This window comes from Emydura macquarii, unplaced genomic scaffold (genome assembly GCF_026122565.2).
Source record: "Emydura macquarii macquarii isolate MOO-44397 ecotype Brisbane River unplaced genomic scaffold, CSIRO-AGI_Emac_v2 contig_2768, whole genome shotgun sequence".
Classification (NCBI taxonomy): domain Eukaryota; kingdom Metazoa; phylum Chordata; order Testudines; family Chelidae; genus Emydura; species Emydura macquarii.
Window position 1 is genome coordinate 29,878,125 of NW_027132905.1, and position 17,670 is coordinate 29,895,794.

At 47.0% G+C, this 17,670-nt stretch overlaps 1 protein-coding gene across 1 annotated transcript in view; it reads right to left on the reverse strand.

Moving 5' to 3' along the window:
* Positions 1–17,670, reverse strand: part of NRG2 (neuregulin 2) — a 283,100-nt gene that overhangs the window by 174,460 nt on the left and 90,970 nt on the right. The window lies entirely within an intron of this gene.

Here is a 17,670-nt window from a genome sequence, read left to right on the forward strand (position 1 = left end):
TCTCCACTGTCTTCCTGCCACTGAGCTACTCCGCTTACTTTTTAAGCTCTTCCTCCAGCCCGTGCAGCCTTTGCAGCTGCAGTGGGGCAGGGCCACATGGGCCCAAAGTAGCTTTTAACCCCTTCCTTTCTAGTGTGGGATTTGTACACCTCCTCCCAGTTGGTCAGCAGAGGACTCCTCCCTGGGCACCAGGATTCTGCAAGAGCAATTATGGCTTTCTAAGGCTCAACAGATCCTGGAGCTCCCCCGAGGTGGGGTGACTCTGCACCAGCCCAATGAGGGTCTGTGACCTACAGCCACAATTTTGCCACAAACAATGCAATTGTCACAGTCACAGCAAGGCATGGGAGGCACACAAGGGCAATTCATCCTTGTTGAATTTACTAATTTTAAATTAAACATAAGGTACCCAGATAGCATGACAATGGGAGTCAGAGGCAACTCACTAAAATCTGTCGCTATATAACCCCTTCCAGAAGCCTGTTAGTGTCCGTAAAAATGTCTGCACATGGATCCAGAGAGATGCACTATAAGGCAGTGGGATTCATTTATTTTTTGTCAAGGCCCCCAGTGGCAAAGAGCAAAGTGAGATCATCCCCTACTGGATGCATAAGATTCCCCAGGGCTGGGGTTGACCAGCAGCTTTTGCAAACAAAAAACCCCTGTAGATTCTAATTAACACAAATGTGCATTGTGTTCAATGCACTCACACACTTTTGCCCACATTCGTATGGCGAGTTATTGCCCACTTTGCCCACGCTGCACATTTTTTCCACATGCTCCAGGTTCGATTCATTTCACACCCACCCACTCATCCCACACTCATATTCCCCACACACATCGCACTTGCCCTTATTCATTCTGCACCCCGCCCCCATCACGCCCACGCATTCCCAACTTACCCACTGCAGAAATACACAAGGGAGGAGCACTGCAGACATAACCACCCACAATGCAGGGCACTTGGCAAGTGTGTTAGCAGTGAACTGCAAAGCAGAGATCGTCTGTGCTCTGAATGGCCTCTTCCTAACCAGCCTACAGGGGCATTCAGCACAGAAATACATTCTAACTCTGTTCTGCATTTCTTCCCCCCAGTAGCCTTTCAGTAACTTTTGGTTCACTGAAGGCATCTCACTAATACCAGGAGCTCCACTGTAACCATGCAGTCCATAGTTAGCTGTCCCAGAGTACATCATTTGGTGATATCTGCAGTGACCCAGGGGAAGGACATTGAAAGGATTTCATGTAGGGTAAACAACTTCTTAAGGTGTCAATTTATACCAGTGAGAAATTAACCATTGGAACAGTTTACCAAGGGTCCTGGTGGATTCGCCATCACTGACAAATTTTAAATCAAGAATGGATGTTTTTCTAAGAGATCTGCTTTAGAAATTATGTGGGAAGAGTTCTCTAGCCTGTGTTATACAGGAGGGCAAACAAGTTATCACAATGGTCCCTTTTGCCCTTGGAATCAATTAATCCATGAATTAAAAGAGTTAGAGATTATTGTTTCATCGAGTGCCCCAAGCAGTCTGGCCACTGGAGCCATTCAGCACCAAAATGTGGGGTTAGCTCAGTTTTCACTTTGAATTTCTAATCCACCTTTAACCTAGGTAAAGTGCCAGGTATATTTATGGCTTATAAAAAGAATTGTAACAATTAATAATTATAATGCGATAATGAAATGTTAATAAATCTCAAAAGGCTTAGTAGGGAATGAGATCCCTGATGTAAGATGCTAGAGGTTGAATTACATTAAATTCGGTAGCGTGAGGCAGGGGTCACTTGCTGGTTTCAACTAGAGTAAGTGGTTGATTCTCTGTAACCTGAAGTCTCTAAATCAAGAGCTGAGGACTTCAGAAATTGAGTCAGATTCTCAGCCTGTTGCAGAAGTGGGTGGGTGAGGTTCTGTGGCCTGTGATATGCAGAAGGTCAGACTCACTTATGATGGTCTCTTATGTTCTTAAAGTCTATGAGGACATTTCCATGAGGGAGTATTTCACAAGAAGAGGGTCTCTTGTGAGATTTCTAGCAATCTAGAAACATCAAACTAAACACTTTGCTCAACTTATTTTGACATTTCTATTTCCAGTCATAGCCAAAACTCTAAAGTTCAGAGGCTGAAATAAATGGTAGAAGGGAAAAATGAAAGAAACATGTCAAATTCTAGATCTCAGTCAAGACTTAAGTAAAGGAATTGATCTTAAATTGATTTTAAAGGGGTTCCCCCATCCCTATAGCAATGATATTAAAACAAGAATGGTATTTGTTCCTCTTTCTCTGAGATTTTAACAAAACTGAAATAAACCCTTTCCATAGCAAACCACAGAGTTCTTCTGGAATTCCACAAAAAAATTATATAGGCTAACACATTTCTTCAAACCAATCAGAAAGCCACTGGTTCCTGGCTTCCCAGCTAGAGCTAATTTAATAGCTAGAGCTGGATGAATTAATTATAAGTGGCAAATAAATTAACTGAGGAATTTAAGCCTTCTTCCTGTTTGTGAAATGTTCCGGAACCACTCTTGGTCTCTATAAATGTATTCAGTCCTCATGACCATTTGCTAAGTGAAACTTCAGCCTATAGAGCATTCAATTCCAGAGGAAGACTGGCCACTTCTGGTGTGATCCTGCACCAGTTGATGTAAGTTTTGCTATTTACTTCAGTGGCACTAGGATCGAGCCAGTCCCATGGCATTGTTTCCACTCCTGGACTGAAGCTTTTTAAACATGAAACGAGTGAACGACAAACCAAAATGAGGAGCCATGTGGAGAGTGGCCATTAGTTCAGGCGAAACTTGATGCACAAATGGGATTTTTGCAACATGTAACAATCACCCCAGGAGTGACAGATTGCTTGTCATGGTGTGGGGCAGAGCTCAACTGCCCCTGGGGCTCTCCTCCAGTTTGTGTCTTATGCTCCTCCTCAGCTCAGGGTCTAGGAATTCCGCTGGCACCTGCAGGGGTCAGGAAGGGAGTCCCCCCCTGCCAATGTATTGTGATTGGGGGGGGCGGGGTAATCTCCTGCCTCTGAAGCATCAAGGATGGCCACATCTGGATATGGGACATTGGACAGGGAAGGAAAGGGCTCTGAGGTGGCACCAAGCACTTTCTCTCTCACACGTGCCTGGCGAGTTCACATACTCAGGGTGTAACTGAGCACCATATTTGGGGTCAGCAAGGAATTTTCTCCCACTTCTGACTGTGACATTGGGGGGGGTTCCACTTTCCTCTGCAGTGTGTGGGTGCAGGTCACTTGCCAGGATTACCAGGGTACATCTCACATAATCATTTTCCGGCCATTGTAGGGGTCTCGGGTACTGATACACCTTGGTCCCTCCTGGTATCTGCCTTTGGCACATACTGGTCTAGTCTCTTGTGGGCTGTGATACTTTGGTCTAATTTCAATGGTTGGGTTTAGTGTGCGGGTGATGGGGGTGTGTGTTGGTGGACAGTGCCATACAGGAGGTTAGACAGAACAATCTGGTGATGCCTTCTGGCCTTAAACGCTATGACCATAGCTTTCTTACACTGCTCATTCTGATGACAAAGCATCTTCTTCATTAGCGATTTCCGGTAAATCAATTAAATTTCCATAGGAATGAACATAAGCTTCTCTAAAAACAAATGCTCAGAGAGAGCAGAATTTCTGGCACAACAGGCCTAGAATCTCCCCATATTTTTTTAACTCATGGTTGATAAATTATTTCTCTTCTATTCTTTCTTGGTCAGGGAATTACTCAACCATCTTGTTCTATTTTAATTAACCTAGCTAATAGCTTCCCTGCCTTATCCTCTTGCCCATAACCCTTTTGTTTAGCATAATAAAGTGTTTGTTCCTCCTTTTGTGTTATAATGAAATTGTAATGACCTTCTCTGGCATTCATTTCACCCTTAATAACCAGAGATTTAGGTAACAAAAGCCCTCATTCAATCTGCCCCCTGGTTTTAACAGAAACATTCTGCTTCTCTTTTCCTTCCTTCTCTGAAGATGTAAAATTAAATACATGCCCCTGACATGCAGTGATTGCCCCCCAAAGTTTCCCAAAAAGCAGAAGGATTTGGCACAAGTGGTAAAGTTAATAATGCCTATAAATAACTCAGGGGCCAATCCTGCTCCTAATGAGTGAAATTCACCCCCACAGCAGAGAGGGCCAATATCTGTGCATCACTTAGACAGCCAAAGCAGAAGCATTGGGCCGTAGGCCACAACCCTGAGTTGGCTTTTCCCCGTTGATCCTTATAATTACTTGTACCTGGCTCCAGCCAGACGCACAGGAAAAAAACAGACAAAGCTTGCAAGAAATACTTCACAACCAACATCACGTCCCTTTCCCTGTCCCCATCCTCCCCATTTCCTGCAATTTTACACCCCGCAGCCCAAGCTCCAGTCAGCTGACCTGGACCAGTCGCAGATGGTTTATAGCAGTTTAGACATAAGCAAAGAGAGCACAGCCTGAAGATTTTGGACCCCACCATTATCCTGGAAAGCACTTCCTCTTGCCCAGCACCTGCCTCCGCTGCTCTCTGGGTCTTTGGGGCCATGCCCACACTGCAGCAGGGTGCAAGTCTCCCAGCTCGGGCAGACAGCCTAGTGCTAGCAGGGCCTGCGCTAAAAACTAGCAGCGTGGCTGCTGCTCCAAAGCCTGGCATTGGGTAGATTTGCAAGAGCGAGCGGCAGCCCAAGCCGCAACCCCCATGCCGCCATTTTCAGCACACTGGCTCGAGCGCTGCTGGCAGGAGCCCGTCTCCCCGGCTGGGAGGCTCGCTGCCATCTGCAGGGTGGACATACTGTGTCAGCCCCAGGACTCCTGGAATGGAGGAGCCTATCCCCAGAAAGTTCAGCTCTGACCTTCCAGGGCCAGCATAGCACACTACTTTGTGGATTGGCCCTCTGCACCAGGGTGAATTTAACCCACTGCGCTCAATGGGTGCCTTGCCTTTGACTTAAATGGGATGGGAATCAAGCCCATCTGTGAGATTTGCTCTGTGTGATAATAATATCTGACACTGTCAAAGGCCTCATACCTGATGACCTCAGCACATGTTACAGTGTGAGCCTTGTAACATACAAATGCTCCTGAGATACCCCACAGGGAGACTGAAGGAAAAAGGGGAGTGACTCTCCCAGAGTGGCAGAGCTAGGGGCTAGAACCCAGGAGGCCTGATGCCTAGATGCCTGATCTTACTGTTAATAAACACTGCTTCCTGACAAGCCTCTCCCACCATAATAAAGCAGCACTCATTTGCTGCTCGGGAAAATAGAGCAGAAATCAGCCGGGAGAAAGAACAGCAAAATTATCCCAAATGAGAAACAGAGAAATGGAACAATAGTCGCAAAAAGTAAGAAGGAGTCTAAGGTAGGGCTGGGAAATGTAAATCACACGGACTCCAGCATACCAAGTGCATTCGCATTCACTCTAGTTAGTGAACACATGGACTAAGGATTGACGAAGGCAACTGACGCAGTGGTGTTCAGGAGACACCTGGGTTGGTTTCTGGGGAGGGAGAGGATTAAGGCAGCTGGGAAAAAAGCTGGATTGTGGGATTAAGTTGAAACCATAAAAGAATCAGCATGTTGGCCAAGATGGGCTTTTTCTGAGCTCTATCTGGATATAAAAATTCCTGCCACTCCCACGGTTCACTCATTAAAGCCAAGGTTTTCTAGAGTAGAAACTGATTTTGGGTGCCCAGCTTGAAACACCTGGTATCTTGGTTAACTCAGCGGGATTTTAATGCTAAACTGGTGGCTTTTCTAGCAGCAGATGTAAGGGTTTTGCAGAAGGAATCATGAAGTAAAGGTTTGATTAAATGCCTCTATCCTCCTGCCTTCCAAAAGAACCAGACCCTTTTGGAAGTTTGAATTATAGTCCATGTTTGCACTGCTGGAATCTCCAGCCTGACTCAAACCCATCCAAAAGTATCATCTTGCCAGCTTTCCTGCCCACTGTTGCCAAGGAGCAGGCAGGGGGGAAAATAACTCACTCTTCTGAGTGTTTATCCAGATGTGATTTCTGAACCCTGCGAACTGTGCTCTATTGACATGCCTAGGCAGCAAACAGCTTTCTTCCAAGTCTTATGTTCCTGTTATAAAATTGCATTGTGCCTGGCTCTGTCAGGGTGCTAGCAAGGTGTGCCCTCTGCCCACTATGAGCTCAGCGTCCTTCCAGTGAGCAGAGGTGCTGCTCCTGGCTAGGACCCAACAGAAGGCAGAGATAGATGGGGAGACGGTAGCGACCAGGAGCAGTGCATACCACACTCATTTAAAGGCTGGCAAAGTGGCTGTCCTACCTGCATTTCCCAGCAGGCAGACTAGTGACTCGGCCAGAATTCCTCCAAGGCAATGGTTCTCCAACTTCACAACCGAGAGTTCCATAGTGAAGGCACAGAAGTGCTCGGCGTCCCCCTTCATCATCCCAACCAGTGCTGTTAGGATGGAGTCTCATTCTGGTGCTGCTGGACCGACGCCTGAGGCTCACAGCTTTGGAAGCATTGCCCAAGAGGATCCCTGTGATGGCATGGTCCCTCCCTATGCCCCCAGCACTGGTGGTATCTTAAAAGCCAGACACCGGCTTCCCCGTGTGTGTGCGCACATGTGGGGCCTCTCCCTCCCTTGCCCCTTTGGCAAAGCGGGAATGAGAAATCTGACCCAGCCCCATAGACATCTGATCTTAGTAAAGAGTATTTGATGACAGATGTGTCGTCTTGCAACATTGTTACTGAAGTGTCTTTTCCTTTCAGAGACAGAATCATTTCCCTTCACCTAATAGGATTATATAGACCCTGTTAATATTCCAAGCAATTAAGCTAAAGAGTAGTTGGCACATCATGAACCAGGAAAACAATCTACTGACCCAGGCTAGTAAAAACCTCCTGCCTCAGCCAAAGGGGGAATTTCCCACCGCAGAGAGAAGCCCTCCTGGCCGATCACCCCCTATGCCATATGTAACCCCTCAGGGGATGCAGTGCTTCACTCTAGGTAAGGGATGCATATAAAGTGAATAAAAGATTCTCCAAAAACACTCTTCGTCCTCCCACATCCCTCTTTCCCCAGAGTAACCGAACCTCCACCATCTTCCTCTCCTTCCCAGCACAGAGCAGCAATTACCCCAGTAATCATTGCACAATACCTACGATGGGATATGATCTGCTGTATCTCTGCAGCATAGCAAACCTTCTGCTTTTAGCACTTTGGGTTCTTGTACTAAAGATGGGCTTAGACCAAACCCCCAGAGCCAGGAGCTCCTGCACGTGAGAACTTCGGCCCATGTCTAGCCAAGCTACAGCTGGCCATAAAAAGTCCTCAGGAGGACCTACCTCATTTTCCCTCCCTGAATGAGATAGCATCAGATTCTCTCACTGCCCTTCTCCGCAGCTGCTGTGGGGAATGAATTATTGATGGTGCTGTATTAAAGGAGACAGGAGCTATGAGGCTCCATCTGGAGTCCTCTTTGTGCAGCCCCATAACATTTGCATCATCTCTAACCCCGAAAATTGTCTTTGGTCCTTTCCCTGTTCCTATGGCAAGAGGGAGAGGGAAGTTGGGTGTGTGCCTGGAGGCTGGACAAATGGATCTATGAGGCTGACAGACAGCACTGAACCAAGTGGCCACTGAGGGAGAGCTGCTGCTAGCCCACAATGGGTAGAGCTAGTCCAGGATAATCAGGGCCCATCCCTCATCCAGGCTTCCCATCACTCTCATGGGGTGTGCACTAGCAGAGAGAGCCTGTCACAAACAGCTGAATACACAGAGAGAGCTCAGCTATTGTGCTAGCCACTCTCACCATGAGCTTCTGAGGCAGGGCTGTGCTGCCCCCCCAACACACACAGACTTCACTGCCCTTCTCAGGGGTGCTGCACTGCTCCCCCCCCCCCCACACACACACTGACAGCACTGTAATGAGCTCTGCAGACAAGCCGTGCCCATCAGTGCCCACCTCTGTGATTTACATCCAAACTCCGCCTCCACGGAGCCAGTGAAAATGGTTAATCCTGATGGGTGGGAAATGTTCAAACACTAATTAGTGCCTCACGCTGCACTATAGTTTAGGAGAGTCCTGGGCTGCCATTGGTTTGTATGCACATGCTCTGGTGTTGTTTCTCTGGCAGCAATCAGTGCCTGATGTTAATTGTGCAAGGCTGCACCAGGGTGGGGTTTGAATTCCTTTCTGACCCCAGCAGCTGATCAGCTTACACCCGGGAGCATGATGTTTCATTCCCTTTGGATGTTATTCTCTTTCTTTATTAAAGGCAAAACACAGTGCTAGCACAAGAACGGATTGGCAGGGGCGCATGCAAGGATCCTAGTACAGGCCAGAGCACAGACCGTCCCCAAAGACCCTCACCGCCACACGCATCTCCAGCACAGATCACTCACTAGCCTTTTCACCTCTCTGGCAAATGGCTAGTATTTCTGCATCACCTACACAGGCGAAAACAGAGGCCATTTACCAGATCAACTGGGATGTTTTCAGCATCCAGGCCATCAGTCCCTCTTAAAGTCATCACAACTCGAGAAACGCAAGTTAAGGTTCCCATAGTCCTATTATCCTAGGACACACTGCACATACAGGCTGAGATTTTCAATAGTGACTATTGACCTGGGGGCCACTATTGTTGGGTGCCCACTGCCCAAATTGAGACACCTTAAAGGGGCCAGATGATCAGAAAGTGCTGTGCCACACACCCTCTTAAAATCAGCTCCCTTTCCAGTCTCCAAAGTCGGACACCCAAAGATCTAGGCTCTCATCGAGTCACTTTTGAAAACCTCAGCAACTGCATATATTTTATGTATAAACAGTAGCATTTTAAGCTACACGTTAAGGACCCAGTCTAATTTTCACTGAAGTTAAGTCTTCAACTGACTTCAGTGGAAGCTTGATCAGGCCCCTATGCAGGAAATTGGGAATAGTGAAAACTATGCAGCCCACTTAACATTGCTGGTGGACCCTTAACCTTTGAATTTCTTTGCCTTTTGGGAGGAAATTCCAGTTTATTCATAACAAACCAGTCTGCCTAACCCTGTTACTCAGATCTATGGAGAAGTCTTTTGTTACTGAAGATTCTCTTCCTGAACTGGGGTTTCGCTGAAATGTCTGTTTCTATAACTACTGATAGACCCCCAGTGAAAAATGCATCTGAAAAAACATGCCCAAAAACCTACTGTAGGCAATGGACAGAGCAAAGCAATGACAAATGGATTATAAGGAATTCCTAATTAAATACCTAGTTGGGACGCTCACCTGACCAAGGTCCTGGGCAGGTCTGAGATGAGGCTAAATTTAGCAGGCCAGCAGTGAAACATTTATCTGGGCCTGATACAGTCTAACAATAACCTAGGCCGGCAAACCTGTCCCTATCAGAGAAAACAATCAAATTACAGGAATTAATACAGGTACACAATCAAGCAAAACCTATGTACAGATATGTGTGGAATGACTCAGTCTAATTACAATTAGGCTAGACATGAGTTCAGCCACTGAAACTGACCACAGCACCGTTACCATCCCCCTAAAATCCAGGAGTGACAGACATTCTGCACTATATGCAAACACCATATTTATTATATTCTTAGGTGAAATTGTGCTGGCTTTACAGATGTAAAAGTAACTACAGATCATTCCAGAAGCAGAAACAGCCTTTTTGTTCTGTTTTTTGTGGTGAAGAAATATAACAGAGCAGGAACCTCGCAATAAGTATTTCTGGATTCTATTCCCAGCTATGCTACTGATGTGCTATGCAACCTCATGCAGGTTATTTAGGTCAAAATATTCAACCTCGGCTGCATAAGACTAAGCACCTAAACCCACATTCAGAGCTATCTATGTACAAGCAGTCTGATTTTCAGACGTGCTCAACTCCCAATGACTTCACTGGGAGTTCTCAGTGGTCAGCATCTCTGCAAATCAGGTCACTTATTTATGTGACTCGATTTAGGCATCCAAGTTTGAAAAATATTGGTTTCAGACTTTCTGTACTTACTCAGCTATAAGACGAGTATGAGAATACTTATCTAGCTCAAAGGCAATGTTATGAAGTTTACTTACAAAGCTTTGAGTTCCTCAGTTGAAGGGAGCAATAGGCAGGAAAAGCGTAGTATTAAAAATTGCTTTTTGCTGATGGTGAAATTCAAACCCAGCAAACACCTGGATATAAGTGGTTGATTTGATTTGATTTTTCTGTTGGCGAAATGCTAGGAAGTCCAAATTTCTAGCTTTTGCTTCTCACATATGCTGCTAGCCAGTTTGCCCATGGGAATTATTGGTGGAGTCATGGATGAACCGTCTCCATTCGGCCACAGACGGACAGAGGGGAAGAGTAATTCCACTTGCCTTGCAGAGATTTCTGCCAACACAGCGGGCTTCCATTCTAAGCACACTTCCCAAGCCTCAGGAAAATTAAACCTGTTTATGCCCCACCCCCATCCCGTCACACCCCCACCATGTGTTGTTAAAGCCCTACACAGCTTAATTTATATATCTTCATGCGCCCCGGCCAATGCGTCACACCAACACTTTTGCAAATACTGAGGCATAACGATCACTCGAGGATGGAAGGGATGAATATTAGATCCCAGGTCCAGGATTTGGGGAGAGTCCAGTGAGGTCAGATCGTTGCTGGTCTGCTGCTAGGAGACCAGAACTGGGAGCTGAGGGCAGAGGAGAGAAATGGCATCTACACCCCACACTGCTCATTTTGGGATACAATGTGCCTGAGAAAAGGGGAGGCAGAGCTGATTGCTGCCAGCTGGCTGCCTTCTGCAGCAGAGGAGTCAGGAAAAGTTTGGGCCGCAGAACTAGCAATGCAACATGGAAGTGGGATGGCTCAGGGCAACTCCGCCTTTCATAGATTGCTGGATTCCAAGTCCAGAAGGGACCATTGTGATCATCCAGTCTGACCTGCTATATGGCACAGGCCAGAGAACTGCCCCCAGATAATTCCTAGAGCAGATCTTTTAAGAAAAACATCTAATCTTGATCTAAAAGTTGCCAGTGATGGTGAATCCACCACAACCCTTGATCATTAGTTCCAGTGGTTAATTACTCTCACTGTAAAAAATCTACCCTCTTATTCCCAGTCTGAACCTGTCTAGCTTCACCTGCATTCCCTCTGTGGTCCCTCGAGGGCACCCATTTTTAGCCTTCCAGCTCCCAGCCTCACCTCTCTTGGGCAGAGACTTGCATCTCTCTCCTTCCTGACCAGGGTTTTTCTAGGCTGCACAGAGTTCCCTGCCTACACTGCGAAATCCTCAGCAGGTCAGATTGCCTAAAAGACCAGCATCTATGCCTTGCTTTCTCTTCCTAAGTTACAAAGAGGGTAACTGCCAGTAATTCCAAGTCACCACCCAGCTCTTTCTAAGCAAGCACATTTATTCTTAAGGTGAAAGCATTACCGAGAAGACATAGTCAAATAATAAAATAACTTATACACAAACTAAAACACTTACAACTGCAACTGTGACCTTGGGCTCCAGTAGGTGTCAGCCCTTCAAAACACACTGCTGGTTACAAGTTTACAGCAGTCTCCAACTCAGAACCTGAGCCATCAGGAATAATTCTGTGTTTCCTTTATACAGCAAGAGCCTGTGATCTTGGCCTCTTGTAACAAGCAATCAGCAGACAATGGCCCACTCCTCAGGGCGTAACTTCGAAAGGCTGCCTTTTTGCATAGCTGGAGGTGGGGAATTTGCATTTGCCTCCCCCTAGAGATTCCCCAGAAAAACCACTTAACCCTTTTTGTTCCAAAGTCCGTTCTCATCTGGCCCATTGTTCAGTTCAGTCCTTTGAAAACCCAGGTCTCATATCTCCCCTCTAGAGAGGTTACACACAATCCTGGCTCACAATAACACACAAACCCTTCATTCAATTCAACGGACCCCAAAGATATTTAATTCAATGAGGTATCCTAAGGATGTGCCATTTCGGTTACACTCTCTTCCCAGAGGTCACATCACTATGTCTTTTTTTTTTTTTTTTTTGGAAGGTATTTATGCAAATTTTATTTGTTGTAAATAAAATATTCCAATGGTCTAGGAAAAGAAAAGAAAAAAAAATCAAACCAGAATATTTCTGTAATACTTCAAACAATTTACCAGATCTTGAAACCCAAACGGAGCTATAGAAAACACTTTCCACTTTACTATTGCACTAATTTGATAGCCATTTTATTAATTTAACCCAGGTTAAAAATATTAAATTAGGAGCAACAGAGTGAAGCATCTCCTACAAAAGGACCTATTTTTGCACTGGCTTCATCCCATAGCTCCCAGAGGAAGAGTTCATTTAGGAACTTTGACAATTTATTACTTTTCTAAGAAACATCTGAAGTTAGCCATCTTCACTGCATTTTGCCTTTGTTTACAAAATTGACTAGAAACATTGAATTTGTATATTTAGTGAACTTGAATGAAAAGTCAAATGGTTAAAATATTCCATTATTCCTATTCTAGGATTTCAGCAACTATCACTAGGGAGCATGCTTTTCACACGTTCAGCCTGCCGCCATGTGACACCAGCAATCACAATGTGTGACAAATGACCGAAATGCAGACCACTTGTATTCTGGTGCCTGTCACTCCAAGTGTACAGGTTACAGTCATGTTTAACAATAAGCCAAGTTTTAAGGCTGTTTTCTTACTGTGAGAACGAAATGATCCTGTTTGCTAGAACAAAAGAGGAAAAAACAAATTCTACCATGTGCAGCCATAAAGTCCTTCCACCCCGTGAGATCATCAGCACGATGGGAACACAGGCCCGTCAGGTGGCCAGCACAGGCTTCTACTACATGAGCATACCCTTTACATGGACCAGCTGCTGGAGGGAGACTTGACAGACATTTTGCCCAAGGCTTACAAAACTATTTGCTAGACAGCAGCAGCATATTGGAGATCAGACACCTTGGTTCTGTCCCTGACTCAGAGAGGAGCATGGTGTAGTGGTTAGTGATAGGCTAACCACAGCACATACATGTGGTGTGATCAACCTGAAAGGCAATGGGGCTGATTGGCTAAGACTTGGGCAAGTTCTCTGTTAACTTGTTCCTAACCTCATGATCTCCTGGGTCCCAGCTCGGTGCACTTGCCCCTTGACAACAAGGCATTTGGTGAAAGAGTCTCTCATTCATCCACAGAATGTTGCCTCCTTTTGCGGTGCAATGGCACAGTCAGTCTGCATCAGCCAGACTGCAGAACAGCCCACGTGATCTAGTGCAGCTTAGAGGTGCAAGTGACCGACCCACAGAGTAGAGGTGAGGGAGCAAGTCACAGCCTCTGGTGTGTGGCCTGGAGCCAGTAAGCTGAACAGCTAGTCAGGCAGTCTCTGAGAAGCATGATGGTGATGGGGCAGACTAGAAGCAGAGTGGAGGAGGGGTCTCGTACCAGAGATAGGGCGAAGGGGAGCATCCCACAGTGCCAGCCCCAGCAGAGGAGGAAGAGCAGTCATTGCCAGCCCAGGATGACACATCTGCCTTACATGCTGCCAAAGGGGGAGATCGCGTCTCAGCCTTCCATGAGGAAGGTGCTGTGTGCACCCTGCTGCAGCGGGCTGGTATGTGTGGCAGAGCCATGGTTCTGACTCCACCCCTGCTGGGTCTCAGGGCGCTCACAGGGACGGCAGGGTGTCGGCAGTTTGCCCCTTGCTCCCTCCCCATCCTGGAGAACAGCAGTGCCTGTTCCCAAGGCATCTTTGTCAAAGTTCCCCAACGGACGTGGTTCATCAGGAGAGCGGCCTCAAGCACAGAGGGTGAGAGCTCCAACTCAGTGGGGGAGGCGAGACTGTGCGTGGGAAGAACTTGGACAGCTTAGCAAGCTTCTAGGAAAAGGGGTGTGGAGTCCAGGCTGTACAGATATTCCTGCAATCCCCCCCTCCCCCCCAACCTCCGGAAAGGAGCTTATTTCCACACTGCCAGCCAGTAAAGCAAACCGCTGGGGAATGCTGACTGGGCTATTTGTATCACCCTTGTAGACGCATTGCGGGGGCCCTGTGTGGACTGAAAGGGGCCTCAATCCCTATGTCCAGCCAAGCTCTGCTGATCACAGGACCTAACAGTGGAGGTGCGGTGGAACACAGGGCTGTTTTATGGTCTGGCACCCTGTTAAAATTAGAATAGTCTCAAGGTTGCTCTAACTCCTGTGGGCTGGTAGTGGCCACCAAGCACTGGTCTGTCCTCAGAGGATCGTCAGAGTATCAAAATGCTTAGACTACATCCCCGGCCATGCTCCACTCCCCAAGAGGGTCCCGCATGAGGTGATGTATTATGGAACATTTATATTGCAGTAGTAGATGGAGGTCAACTGGTTTGGGCCCCACCATGCTGGGTGCTGTACAAACATCTAGGAAATAACCGTCCCTGCCCCCAAACAGCTACACCAGTCCTACGCCACCTAGATATTCCCTTGGGCTAGGGGCAGCTTTGCTAATCTTCTGGGACTTCCACCAGAGAAGCACACAGGGATCACATGGGGGCCGAAGGTCTGACCGGCTGAGGCCAACCAGGTTCACATGTATAAGGTAGGTGGAGAGAAGGATAAGCAGCCATTCATCATGGATTTCCCTGTAATTCTCAATGTTTCTTTCTGGAAGGAGCAGCAGACAATCCCTAGTGTTCCTTCACTGCGGCCTCTGTTGCTAGATTTACTTTGTCCACTCTCTGCACACTGGAAGTAGTGATGAATATCTATGTGGCTGAGTGTCCTGGCTCACCGGATAAAGTATCCCATAGGCACTGTCACAATGGCCTCTAAACATCACACACCAGCGAACCGAAGCACTCTGCAGTGGTCTGGTACCTCCATCTCTTTACATTTTCTTCCTCTCCTTGTCCTCTTCTCATGGTGCTTTTCTCCCTTTTCCCTCAAACCTCCCCGTTGTGGCATGATCATGCATACCCTTACACTAAGGCAGGTGAGCACACGCACCACACACAGTACTATGATATCTGAGCACAAGTACTGTGTAGTTTACTTAGAGGAGATTAAAATCGGGTGTGTTGTGGGTAATCTACATTGTTCTGACCTTGACAGCATCTGTAGAGGATTCAGGCTCCTGAATAATTTCTACGGACAAAGTAGGGCTCTCATAGTATCAATCTGAGCATATAAAAATTCGTATCTGTGACACTGCCCATTTATAACCAGGTTGACCTCGTAGAACTTGCTCTGTCCTTGCAGAAGGGAGAGTTCCCTTATTGCGCTTGTTGGCTGGGGAAGATCACTTTTTAAGGGATCTGACTCATTCAGACACAACAACCAAACCAGGCTCCCACGCAACTACTGACCAGACCTGACCCTGCTAAGCTTAGCAGGTCTCAAGACTGGAGCTCAAGGTGCTATGAAGCAGTTCCAGGCCCATCGTATTAGGCAGTAGTGTTTCCCCCATGCCATGAAGAACGTGATGGGTGAGGTATATACTTACAAAGCACTTTTCCTTTTGGTACCAACTGGCCTTCAAGGCAATTTCATTATCCAAATAGATGAAAACTCCTAATGATTCTCAGATGCAACCAGACATGGCCGTCATCCCTGGGATGCTGTTTTATGGGAATGGGTAACCTAATTGTAGTGGGTAATTCTAAACACACTATTCTGGAAGAGAGCAAAAAACCCAGGAAGGAGCATGTGCAGGGCCTGCCTTTCAAGAACAGGATCATGCTACATCGTAAAGGAGGCAAATGGATTAAGAGCTGTCACTCCTGAGTATGGCCCCAGTTCAGCAAAGTACATAAACCCATGCCTAGCTTCTTGCATGTGCATTGCTGAATCAGGGCCTATATCAGGAAGCAATCACACAGTGAGTGTATCTCCCCTTAATACCCATATTATTGCATTGTGGGGTAATTCAGAAAATACAAAGTAGTTAACGTAGGACTTGGGGAGAAGGTTCAAACAAGGACTGGATGTCACAATGACCTGGGGAGAAAACTTTGTTGGAGGGACAGCTGGAAAGAGAAGCTTAGACAGAAACTGGCACCGAGTGGAAGGGGGCGAGAATGTTTGTATTGTGGTAGTACCTGGGGCCCCAATGGCGATCATGACCCCATAGTGCTAAGCACTGCAGACACCCGTGCACAACACACACACAGACAGCATTTCCAGTACAAGTAGACAAGACAGACAAAGGCAGTTCTACAGTTCCCCCATTTTACAGACCAGAACTGATGCATTGACAAACTAAGCAACTTATCCAAGCTCACACAGGGAAGATGGGTCATAAACAGCCATAAATCCCAGCTCTGCTGAGACCCAGTCCAGTGCTTTAACCACAAGCCCATCATTCCCCTTTTGTCCCTAAGGAGAAGAAGGATAGCAAAAAAGGGAAAGAAGAGACAAGGCACCCTGCCTGATGGATGAGGAGCTGAGCTGGCCACAAAACCTAAGGGCCCGATCCCCCAGAGGCCAGTCTTCAGGCTTCTCTAGCTTATGGCACTGTTAATGGCTCCTTACATGTGTCTAGCATGCAACAGCACGCCCTTACACCAGGCAGGAGCTGGGAAGACAAAGACCCACCTACACCAGCTTTACAGCAGCTGGAGACTCCCTTGGCATAGGGGCTGCCTGAGACAGCAATTTTACTCTCTGAGTGAGGCAACAGGGCCATATTGGGGCCTAAATGCCAGGGTGAACTCTAGAGGGAAACACTGTCACAGCCAGAGCCATTTTAAAAGAAGGGTGACACCTGGGGGCAAAACAACAAGAAGAGAGGTTGGGTGGGGCAGGGGGAGCTGTTAAGCAGAAGCTCCACCAGTGATTTCTGAGCTGAAGAGGGGCCGGGCACAGTTCCCTATTTAAAATGAAGGAGAAAGAAGTAGTGAGCGTCCTGCTGATAGGCCAGTCGGGTTATTTACCAAGCATGCTGAGGAGAAAGCCTTGTCAGCAGCTCTTCCTTGGGAGCATTACACTCCAGCTGCACGCTTTTGGGAAGCACTGGTCACAGGCAGGGAAAGCAAAGCCTTTCCGACTCCTGGCCAAAGCCCCCAGGGATGTCCACACAATCCTCTCTCTCTCCAGAGAGACTCACCAGCAGACTGATGCACCAGGAAATCCACTGGAGCCGATTTGAACTATGACAAGATGCGGGGCGAAGGGGGCCCTGGGGTTTATACTTTGGAGACATCATTGAAACAACACTGTGAGGCAGCAGACTGGTATCCCAGCCTGAACTGCACATTCGGATTTAGAGAAGGATTCTTGGGTTGCAGGGGGACCCGGTTCAGCAATTTAGAACAATTAAAAAACCCTTTGTTCCTTGAAATCTTCTGCTGGAGTTTCACAGCAACACTGACCTTTTTCTATGTCACCACTCCCTTGTCGCCGGTATGGATAGCCTCTCCTTACTCCAGTGATCCGTTACACTGAAGAGCTAGTAAGCGGTGGGTGGAGACCGCAGTGAACAGAGAGAGATGGCCATCGGCATTGGGAACACTAAAATCTATTGCTCTGAGAATTTAGGCAGGGGAAAGGAGAGAAGGGGAAGACCAGCTGCAGTTCATACCAGCCCTGGACCTTTATTGTTTGAGAGATCGCTTGCAGTACCTCTGCCTTCCAATACCTCTGAAACGATTCAGGTTCTTTTGGACGACTGATCATAGAAACCCAGTGGGGATAGCCAAAGCAGGACAGTTCCCACTGAATCTTTTCTTCATTTTTAAGGCATGAATTTGTCTTCACTTCTTAGC